At 42.3% G+C, this 11,545-nt stretch overlaps 1 protein-coding gene across 2 annotated transcripts in view; it reads left to right on the top strand.

Annotated features, from left to right (window-relative positions):
• The first annotated feature begins 608 nt into the window (after positions 1-608).
• Positions 609-11,545, top strand: part of dlgap1b (discs, large (Drosophila) homolog-associated protein 1b) — an 82,709-nt gene continuing 71,772 nt past the window's right edge. The window contains exon 1 of one of the 2 annotated variants that reach the window (XM_067486604.1): positions 609-1,053. The gene's annotated coding sequence lies outside the window, so the exon portion shown is untranslated. The remainder of the gene's footprint in view (positions 1,054-11,545) is intronic. The other variant, XM_067486603.1, reaches the window with a different exon arrangement.

The raw sequence follows: 11,545 nt of genomic DNA, 5'->3' as shown, positions 1-11,545 counted from the left end.
ACTTATTGAGATTTATCTTTAATCAAAATAATAAACATAATTTTACTAGGACCTCCCGTGTTTGCATCAAATGGCTCCTCAAAGTGTGAAGTTTTAGATCGAGCTAAAGTCCAATCAGGATCAAAAACCCAGATTAATTTAACCAAACGCAACTTAAACTACAAAACTCAAAAGAAGACGGTGTTGTATGCAGATGCGCGCACACCCGAGCATGTTCAGTACAACTGGAAAACTGCGATCTCTCCACATCTGTCTCTGCTGAGGACAGCGTCCAGTGCACAGGACGTCCACCTGCGAGCGCGTGCACGTTTTGCCCAACACATTATTGATAAGGTGGTTGTTGGCACAACTACACGGACAGATTCCGTTTAATAAAGAGAAGTGACTGGATGCTCGCGTCATCCTGCAGATTGTTCAACTGACCCAACAGATTTAATATAGGTGCACTGTAGTGTACATTAGTAGCAGAGCAGTAATTCATGAGTGGCGCACGAACTAGGTCGGACAAACACTTGAGATGCGCGCACAGGTGTTTTGTTTGAAAGAGTTCACCGAAAACCAATACAAAATAATACATGATTTGAGACATGAGACATAAAGGTGTGTCAGTGTCTGCAGTGACTAGACAATTAGCCTTAGCATCAATCTCAGTTATTTGATACACTTATCTCACCTGTGCCGCACTGACAGGATAGATTTTAAAGTTTCTTGTTGCCCTGGTTCTCACCAAGACCTGCTGTAGAATTGCGTGAAATGGGAACTCGAATGATCGGACCGCTGGAGAATCCAGGTCCGAGGCTCCACACCGGACTTTTCCTCTCTCATGTGAAGCGCTGTTTCATACGTTCAGCGATGCCTCTGCAGCCCACAGACGGAACGATACAGGAAGATAGGCTACTACAGTCTATGGGACCTTACCATCCGAGTGACGTCCTTTGTGATCAATCCCTATTTCTAATAATCTCAAGGCAAAAAAAAAAAGGTTATTTCAGCGAATATCCGAGGATTACTGATGAGACGATTCTCCGGCTGCCAGTCTACAGCACTGACAAGGTGAGGGGGAAATGCGCAAATTGTTTTCTCTTTCATTCATTCTGCAGTGAGAATTAGTTTGGACTTGTCATCACTTAAAATCTACTATCTCCTCTGTTATGTGCCATCTGCCATACCATATGTGGTCCTCATGCTGCTTTTCTAGTGTTGACAGTTTTTGCATCATAAATTGGGTTGCTGCTTTTAGATTTCCGTAACTTTTCTAAAACCCGGCGCTCTCGAAGAAACAACATAATTTGTTCCCATAAAGTTGTAGCACTGCTTTTTTCCTCTTGAGGTACGTAAAGCTTGCCCTAAGTGACAATGAGGCAAGAGTAAAATATCCTGTCACCCTATCCTTGCGCCTTGACGGAATAACCACGTCTGCAATTGCGTCTCTGGCATTTGTACATGAGGAGGAGATGATGGATTTTGCTGGGTTTTTTTTTTCAGGAGCTACGTGGATACAAACCAAAAAACCTAAACATGCTTGTGGGATGAGGATGCGGTAATGGTCAACAGAACATGTGAACATGCCACCCTATGTGGCCAAGGCTTTAAGGCGTTAATCTGGTCACATCTTTCTTTTATCGTTGCCTCTGAAGCTTTGGAAATTGGCTTCATGTTACATGTGGCCTGTAAAGACATTGCTGACCCACACTGAATATGTGATACCAGTCATTAAAACACTGCCACAAGTAGTAGCCCACGAATTTCAGGCGGCATTAAAGAACATTACATGTGTAAATGACTAACTCCAGCTGCAGCGTGAATGGATCAGTTCATCTACCAGAGTAAATCTGTGCTAATGGCCCCTGGTGAGAATGAAAATTATCAGCTATTAGAATAGACTGTAATTATTCTGTGTATGTGTGGAGGGGCACTGGGCCAATTGGAAAAAACAGTGCAATTGTTGTTCTGACTCCACCAGAGGTAAAACAAGACTCAAGGACGACAGAAAGGCATCAAGGCTAAGAGGTCAGCCAAGTATGAAAAGCCATTAGTCGCCTACCCGAATGAATTAAGCAAAATGAATCAGGAGAGTTGCAGCTCACACAGGTCCTCCAGATTTGAGTTAATGTGCTGCAGAATAAGAGGCATATTAAATATTTTCCTTCATCGTCTATCTTCTTTCTTGCCTTCTAAGTGAAAAGCGTTGCAAGGCAGACATTTTTGTGAGCACAGTCTCTTATCTCTAAAAAGCAGCGAACAGTCTCACAATCTGTTGATCTTCCCTCGGCGCCTGTGTTACTTCCTCAAATTCAGAAACGTGCATGTTTTCCTTGCTAAACTCCAGGGCCCGGGATCCACCCCCACCCCCCTCTCCTCCCATCCCATCCTATCCCATCCTCTATTAGAGGCCCTCTGCATCTTGCTTGTATGACTAACTGTAGTGGCTTCATGCGACTATAGAGTTGGAGTGATCATTAGCTGCCTTTGCTCTTTTTCCTGTCAGATAATGATGGACTCTGTGCTGAACTCCCAACCCTGTGCCTGTGCTTCATTAGCTTCCTTTTTGTCTTTACACTATTATGAGCTGCAGTGGCTTCCTCCATGTATCATTTCCATACATCTCACCCACCTTACAGTTGATGAGGATACAAGAATCCACCAAGCTGAGAATCTTTAGTGACTGCTTCTTTTTAATCCCGTGTCAATTAGCCGAAGACTTTCCCTGCTCTGCTTTGTGCCGTACTGTTGTTAAACAAACACTGTCACTTTACTGGAAATACAATGAGATCTGCTCTTCTGCAAAATACCTGTAAACAGTGCCTCAGCTACTGCTTTCCACATGCTGCCAATGGAATATTAAGGATGCTTTTGAGGGCCGATGAGGGCTGTTGAATATTTTAAAATCTCAGTATATTTTTCACACTTCTTTCATACTGGAGGAGTCTCGCTTTGCCACGTAATTATGCAGATGATGCTGCCCAGATGTAAATGTGTCAATGGCAATGGCCTTGTTTGCGCGCTCTGTTTTTGAGCTTCTCTTTAAAGCCATGCAACCCTAAAATTAAATGTGAAATTATAAAAGGGGGCATCAGATTTGAGGAGCCAGAGCATAAAAAGGCGAAGACTAGCAGTGGCACAAATATTGCTTTCTAACACCCCCAGGTCTTACATTAAAAATAAGGGATGATGACGGCAAAGAAGACTTTGCAATGCACAGTGATGACATAGCTGTTACTCATAGCTTGTCCCCCTCAGGTTTTATTAGGGAAGGTCAGAAGTCACAGTCGTGTTGTAATGATGGTCGAGGATGACAGCAATGATGAGTCAGCTTTAGCAGTAGTCTCTGATGTTCTGTAGTTCCAGGCTGTTCTTTTCTTTGCCGAATTTTAATTACACTGCACTGTTCTACACAGCAAAGGCCCGCCAGGATCTGCTATGTCTTGTTGCTTTTCGATGTTTTACTTATGAGAACAGGACATCTGTTTCTAAGGCTTCTCCCTCGTACCAATAAGTATATCTAGTTGGGCTGGAGGGGACTCTTTAAGCACTTCTGCACTAGTCGTGTAGTCTCAGCCTGTGCACTTTCTGGTGCACTTAGATGCTCAGATTGGTCGCAAGGGACCTGTCAGCGGGCCAATTTAATTTCTTCAGCTTTTCTGCTGTGTATTTTTTTTTTTAACACAGGTAGAACAAGCTGTGTGCTACTATGAGGAAACCAGTGGAGAGCGCTATGTTTTTGTGCTCCAAGCTGAGAAGTTGAGGAAAAGCTGAGCTTCCTGGAACAGCTTGCATTCACCGTACACTGTACATACTGTAGAGCCTCACTAAGAGCGAGAGTGCATGAAACAGGCCCCATTGCACCCAGGCACATTGTTACTCACGCAGAATGAACCTACCTAAACTCAGTGCTCGAATAAGTGCACTAATCCCGCTCGTCTCAGAGTAACTCCCTTCGAGGAATTCTAGGTAAAAAAATAAATAAATAAATCACTTTCTGCTCCCAATGAAATCATCTTAATAATATTTCAAGTTGTTTTTTTTTCTTGGATGTCAGGATACAGCAAACATGTTCATTTAGCTGTGTCTGCAGCAGTGTTTAAGTCACAGCTATTGAATATCACATGACGAGTGCTGTTTACCGTTACAGCTTCCCTTCATGTATGCTCATGCCTGCAGGACTTACTCCAGTCTATGCCTCAGGCTGTCTTTTCCTCTCTGTGTCGATAGTGTGTTTCCCTTCACTCATAAACACACACACACACACACAATATGGCTCATCTCCTCATTATCTTCTGTCTTCTGTCAGGCCTTCTTCCTTTTATTACCAAATAGATGTAAAGCACCTCAGGTAATTTTTCATCTTCGCGTGCGTGCAGTATCTAGGGGTCCCGCTCCATGTGTAATGCCATCCATGAACCAGCACACTGTGAAGCACTTTGGTATGATAGCCTTCTTTTCTATTTGCCATTTACCAGAAATGGGGCACTCATTTGTTGGTATAAAGACACACTGTAGACCTGCATTTGCCAGGGGACAATGTCAATTCTAGTGGGAGAGCAAGTGAAGGAGAAGAGAGGCATGTTTGTATGCCTCCCAGCTATTGGAGCATGCTCTGACTGTGAAAGGCCACGTCCATTGTTGGGCAACATAATCCACCAGGGAGGCCTTCAGCCAAACACTGGGGAGGACTGCCTATACCCTCTCTCCCTCCCTCCCTCTCTCCATCCCTCTCAGTACTGATACATATCCCACTCTGTGCTGGAATCAGCTGCTGAATGCTAAGCAATTTTCAAGTGTTACTGAACTGGTAAGTGGGGTGATAGCACACACACATCCCATTACTGTTGCCATTCTAAACACAAACTCTCCGCCAGCTGACTGGTTTGTTTAAACAAACTTATTGATAGCGGTATGTTCTGATATTCTCCACTGATGGTGAGGTAAACGGGTCTGAACGGAGGAAAATATAGACAAACAAATATCTCCTCTGGGAAAAAGTCATTCCTGAGATAAGTTTCTCCGAGTGATTTTAATGAAGTATTGCGGCGTGTATGATTACGCGCAGAACGGATACAGACAATAATGTGTCTGTGAGCAGCAGATTTGTGGTTTAATAGTAGAATCAGTGGCTGACAATGGATTTTGCGCAGACTCATTTCTCAGTATGAGATTGCCTGCAATCTAATAAGTACAGGCGTTATTTCCCATCAAGGAAACAGATATGTGCACATAAGCACATACACTCACGCTCACAGAGAGACTAGACATGCAACTGAGTGGAGACCTGCCTGCCTCTGGCTCTTACCTGTGCAAATACACAGTTTCTTTTAGTGCTTCATCATTAGTCAATTATTTGAATAGCAGGGAATTCAATGTGAATTACTTTGCTAAATTATAACCATCATTTGATTAAAGAAAAACTCCCCAGATTGTCTGGTTTGGCCTTGACAAAATATACAGTTTCATGACAATAGTTTAATTCATCTGTTCTGATCAGAATGTCTTTGTGTTGTGGACCGTTGGTTGGAAATACCAAGATAAATTACTATGGGCATTTTCACTATTTTACTGACCTTTTTTTTAGCACTTCTATATAAATTAAGCCCTGGGTTCCTTGTTTGTAAAGGCTTTGCATATGAACAGGTCATAGGCATATGTCTTGTTGAAACAGTTCTCTTATTACACATTTTAGCAAATGCAAATATTTATGTTAAGGAATCAAGCCTCAAAATGTAAATTGCAAATATTTGTCTAAATATTATGAATATATCTAAACAGGGGGGTTCCCCTGCATCATTTATAGGATAATCTAAAATGTGTGTTGTGAGCCAGTAGCAGAGTTGGTTGTAATTAGTTTGTATTACATTCTACATACACAGACAAACAAAAAACCATGATGAGCACAGAGTGAAGCTTTAAGAATGGTTGATGCCTCTTTTAAGATGATTTTGATCTTTGATTTTGGCAGGAGATACTATTTACTTATTATAGCCTGAATTTACATGATATTATTTATTAATATTGTATTTTTAAACCTAAAACTTGAGAAAGAGAAAAATATTTTTACACATAAAATGCTTGTTATTAAACTTTCACAGTATGATTTTTATGGCCTAACAGTTTCTAAACAGCCTAAAAGCTCCTGACATTATCACCGCATTTTTAAAAGGTGTGTGTGTGTGTGTGCGCGTGTGTGTGTGTCTGTGTTTGTGTCTGTCTGTGTGTCTGTGTGTGAGTGTGTGTGCGTGTGTGTGTGCGTGTGTGTGTGTGCGTGTGTGTGTGCGTGTGTGTGTGTGTGTGTGTGTGTGTGTGTGTGTGTGTGTGTGTGTGTGTGTGTGTGTGTGTGTGCTACTCTCACGATGTCCAAATGAACTTTTTCATTTGGAATAATATTTTAGAGCAATCACTAAACCTTAGCTGCCTAAATGAGATTATCGGTGGAACAGGGGAGGACCACAATCAGTGTCATGTCAACCTATTTAATCTCCATGCAGCTTGTGTCATATCCTTTAATAACAAATGAGATTTTGCTATCTAGATAGATAAATTATTGCACAATTATTAAACACAAATTAATGCAGTTCAGGTTGAGCCAATTTGTTATATCATACTTTTCATCTTTTAAAAGTTAAAAATTATGTTTGAATAAGAAAAAGAAGCATGTGTTCACCAGTAGTTGGAAGAGGATGCGGGATAAAGTGTTCTTGAGATGATACAAGAGATGAGCCAGATACAGCCTTTCTGGAGACCCATATGAAGAACTAAAAGGTAATCTTGCCATCTGCTGTTCGGTTTTTACAAAATAATTTGGAAAAATTTAAATGAGGTGCAAATCATAAAATCTCTACAGCCCAAACTATTAAAATGTGTTATTCTATAACTAACAATGTTTCTTACTTTTTGGTCTAAAGATAAATTCAATTCAATTTAGCTTTATTTATATAGCGCCAGTTCACAACAAAGTCATCTCAAGGCACTTTACAGAATAAAGCCAAGACTATAAAGATGTATGGAGAAAACCCAACGAATCCTCCTTGAGCAAGCCCTAGGCAACAATGGAGAAGAAAAACTCCCTTTAACGGAAGAAACCTCCAGCAGAACCAGACTTTGGGTTTGCGGCCCTCTGGCTTGACCGGTTGGGGTGAGTGGAAAGTGAAGAGAGAAAAGAAAAGAGCAACAAAAAGCAGCAACAAAACACTGGGCAGGTTGATAGGACCAGTAGCTGTACAATGGAAAACACACAGCTCCAAGGCCGGGGAACCCTGCAGAAAGGGACAGAGCTAGGGAGACAGAGAGGGAGAAAGACAACTACGGGAGAAAAAACACACCCAAGTTAATGTCATACAGTGGTGACAATTGTGGGGTGACAGGAGAGGAGAGAGGTTCAAGAGGAGGAAAATAGCTCAGTGCATCGGGGGGTGGCTCCCTCAGCAGTCTAAACCTGTAGCAGCATGACTATAACTAACTATGAGCTTTATTAGAGGAAGAGGAAGGTTTTAAGTCTAGACTTAAAAGTAGACAGGGTGTCTGCTTCCCGAATCTGAACTGGGAGCTGGTTCCACAGGAGAGGAGCTTGATAGCTAAAGGCTCTGCCTCCCATTCTACCTTTGGAAATTCTGGAATTCTGCAAAATTCTGCAAATGGAGAGAAGCTAGTGAAGGTCAAATCTGATCTCAAATGCGGCAGCAATCTCAGATTTGTTTTATATGTGAGGTAAAGGACAAATCCTGATCAATAATAACTCCAAGGTTCCTTCTATTAGTACTGGAGGCTAGAGTTCATGCCATCAAGAATAACGATACGGTTGGACAGCATATTTCTGAGATTTTAAGCCCAAAGTACTATGACTTCAGTTTTGTCTTAGTTTAGAAGTAAGAAATTTTGGGACATCCAGGCCTTTCTTGTAGGCATAAAAAAAGAAAATTTGTAACAAGCACCGTAGATGTCTCGTCCAGTTTTGTTACTTAAAGTCTGCAAACAGTGGTCACTGGTGTTTGTGAGATAACATTGCTAACGGTAATGTTGGATTACGTGCTTCAGTGTTTTCTATGAATACTTTATGCATTTGACAGTGACAGAAATTTAAAGTATACTAGCAGAAGGTCCATAAATCAAATGACATTGCTGACCACTAAACAATATCTAAAACAGGGACCGAACTAAACTGAATTCCACTTGTCCACACGACAATCTTGTTACTCACAGTGTGAGTTTGGTGAGGACTGGCTTGGTGGAGCAGTGACCTGCCAGCTTCCCTCCATGCCACAGCTTTCTGCTGTGCCCTGTAGCAGCAGGCCTGGCCATCTCTCAGTGGCTGTGACAGGAGAAGGAGGATGAGGATGAATCAGGGGAATGACGAAGATATCCCCAGTGCTGACTCCTTTCTGAGTCGCCAGGCCCTGTCACACAGTGTGAGATCGTGTGATCACAGTTACATTCGGCCATTTTAAAGCTCACAGGCAAGTGTGGTTCCACAAAGCTGGCACACATGCCTGATCCACAGTGCCCACTTTTATATGTCATTTATGTGGCTCTGAAAAATGGTGAAGTAATTTGCAATCTGCTCATAATATTGTTTTATGAAACTAGTCAGGATTCCATTAACTCCCCATTTATTGGTGGACCTGAAATTAATTAAGTACTTTTTAACAGCCTCAACCTTCAGCATTGAATTATCTGTTGCCGGCATTAACATGTCACGTGCCTGTCAGTGCCTCCATGGGAGGGCCAGACTGTTGGGGAAAGCCTTCGTGAGCACTGCTCCTGCTTCTGCTTATTTAAAGCAAGGAGATTTATTTGAGAGCCCGTTACACAAGATAAGCTGTAAAAGGTACAGCTCTAAATGGAATAGAGGAGCCTATTTGTAAATGTCCGCAAGTGCCTGGCTTTAAGTGCCTGCCGGAGAGATGAATATAGGCGATAGCTAAGAGTGGGTAATTTCAACAATGGGTGTTTTAAAGGGTAGATATTTTGTGATGACAGCCTTTAATTGATCTCATCGCTTTTGAATAGACCATAAAGTGGTGGTTTTATTGAGTTCATCAAAATGCTGAAACCTCTCTGTCAGTTCAGTGAAAGTAATAGTTAGAAGGATGGCTCGTGTGGCCTCAGTGTCAGAGCAGGAATTCTGATACATCAACTGCTGATGTTTTTTTTCCCCCTTCTTCAATTCTTACATGCACAGTACATGGGCTTACTTTGATCCCATCCTTGACTATAAAATCCCACAGGAAACAGTCTGATGCAGAACTGATTGAGCAAGGAGGTTTGACACAGTTGTTTTGGCTCCAAGATGGTACCGGCTGAAAGCCCCTTCATGTTCTTGACTTTAATTGAGAGAGAGCCCCTCAAGCATGCTGCCAATCTTCCCGGCAGAGGAAACCCTACAGGGAAGTTTTCCTGCAGTTAAAGGCTGAACTACTTATTGTCCTTCTGTGCTAGTATACAGTACTCATAGTTCTTTGGGCTCTTCCTGTTGTTCTTGAGAGCAAGAGCCATCATTCTTTAAAAACACAAGTTAAATATGAGCTCGTTAGGCACAGTATGTCCCTCACAGATTGGATATGCAGTGCACTTGTCCTCATGCAGTATGTGCCTGCAGTACATGCATACAACATGCAGTGAATGTGATTGCATGATCTATAAGATTGGTTTAGGTTAGCAACACTAACCAATTTCACATGTGAGTAATATTTCTCAGGTTTTCATTTATTAACACAAATTGCTTTGTGAAAAAATATACACACTGCAACACTTTGTGACTTACACTTAAATAATTAATAAAGAACGTGGGCAGAGAGTCTAGATGTAATCATAACATGCACTGGAGTTTTATATAGGACCCATGTACTGTGGAATGTCCATGTGAGTAAAGGCAGGGCCCTAAAACTCTGCCAGATTTCATTTCACGCTCTGCAGAACACAGCCTCTGAGACGGTGACATTTACATGGTCCTCTATACCACCGCCAGTTGCTGCAGGCCCAAGGCACTGGCTAAATCAAGCACAAGGGCCAATGACTGAGGAGGCAATGTGTGCAGAAGAACAAGGAGGAGATGGCTAATGTGCTGTGCAGACGAAGCACACAGAACACACGAGTTTATGTTAAGAAGGCTGTATAACATCACAGACGTTACTTTAAATACTTTTCTTTGCAGGGACGTGCATTTTGTGAAATACATGAATTCTTTGGTGATCATTCATCGACATGGACCTGCTCTACACCAAGACATTACATGAAATACTGGATAGCTTTTGTGGTAGAGCAGCTCAGCAGCGAAGACCTTTATAAACAATCAAGGCTGCTTTGTGCAGTATGCATGCAAAGCCCGTGGTCTCCCACAAACATATTAAATCAGTTCATTTAGGAAAAGCTCATAACAATGTGCCGCAACAGTGTGGACTGTTTGTGGGGGAGGAGACCATTGTTAAATCTGTAAGTCCAGCTTTTCGAAGGATTATCTGCACCAACTGGTCACTTCCTAACCAAAAAGGTCACCAGGCTACTTTGTATGTTAGTTAACCCCTCACGCTGATACTCAGTCTATCCCTCACTAATCTGATTGGGTCTCTACCTCTTGTAGTTAACTGCCTCACCTCATCCAGCATGAGTAGTTCTGTCCACACTGCACACTTCCTTTTGATGGCATCCCCCTGAGAGCGTTCCCAGTCGATTGAAATAGCCAGGCAGAGAAGGTGCACACGCGGAAATGTTTCTGCCTGTATTCAAAAGAAACCCTTCGGCAAAAGGAGAATGTTCTTTTCCACTGAAATCATTACAGACTGCATTCACAGGTCTTCCAGTAAGCTCCTCAAATTGCATAAAGACAATGCACATTGGCCTTATATAATAACTGCACAGAGCAACTTTGGCATCATCTTCTCATGTGTATCCTCTAGGGCTATTCTGTTGTGGAGACAGTATGTTGCAAATTCTCTACTCCTTTCAGTCTTCAAATAGTAGCTTTCCTTTGGTTTGGTTTTTTGGCACGTCACTTGGCTATGATAGTTTTCCCAGGTGGTGTGAAACTATAGAGCTCCGTGTGTAAACACATCAGTCAGTGTGCATTGGGAGACTGGAGCCTGTTCAACTCAGAAAGCTATAACAGCCTTTCATTGTCTGCAGAAACGTTTTATTATAGTCTCAACATATTTCAGTAAAAAAATTGAGTGCTAACTATTGCCACAGAATTATCAGATGTACAAGGCGAGAAAAGGCAGACGGACACAATGACGGCAGTGACTCGGGAGCAGGTGGAGGTCAGTGCTGCTACCACGCAGTCTAAACCGGTCTGTTTGTCACGGTGCAGTGATTCACTACAACTGTCAAGCAGATGAGTCCGCACTGCTAGTCCATTACAAAGTGGTAAATCTAGCTATGGCGCTTACTAACCACCATAATGAGGTGGTAACAAAGTTATGGAATCATTAGTGAGCATGTGTCCCGGCAGGACGGCAACGGAAAGCAAGCTTGGGGAGGATACAGCATGACAGATGGTGACTGTACGTGTGTGTCAGTGTGTGAATGAGTGAATGCTTGGTGCTGGTGCTCAGGGTTGTTT

This window comes from Channa argus, chromosome 19 (genome assembly GCF_033026475.1).
Source record: "Channa argus isolate prfri chromosome 19, Channa argus male v1.0, whole genome shotgun sequence".
NCBI lineage: Eukaryota > Metazoa > Chordata > Actinopteri > Anabantiformes > Channidae > Channa > Channa argus.
Note: the sequence above shows the minus strand (reverse complement) of the source record. Positions and strands in the feature narration are given on the sequence as shown.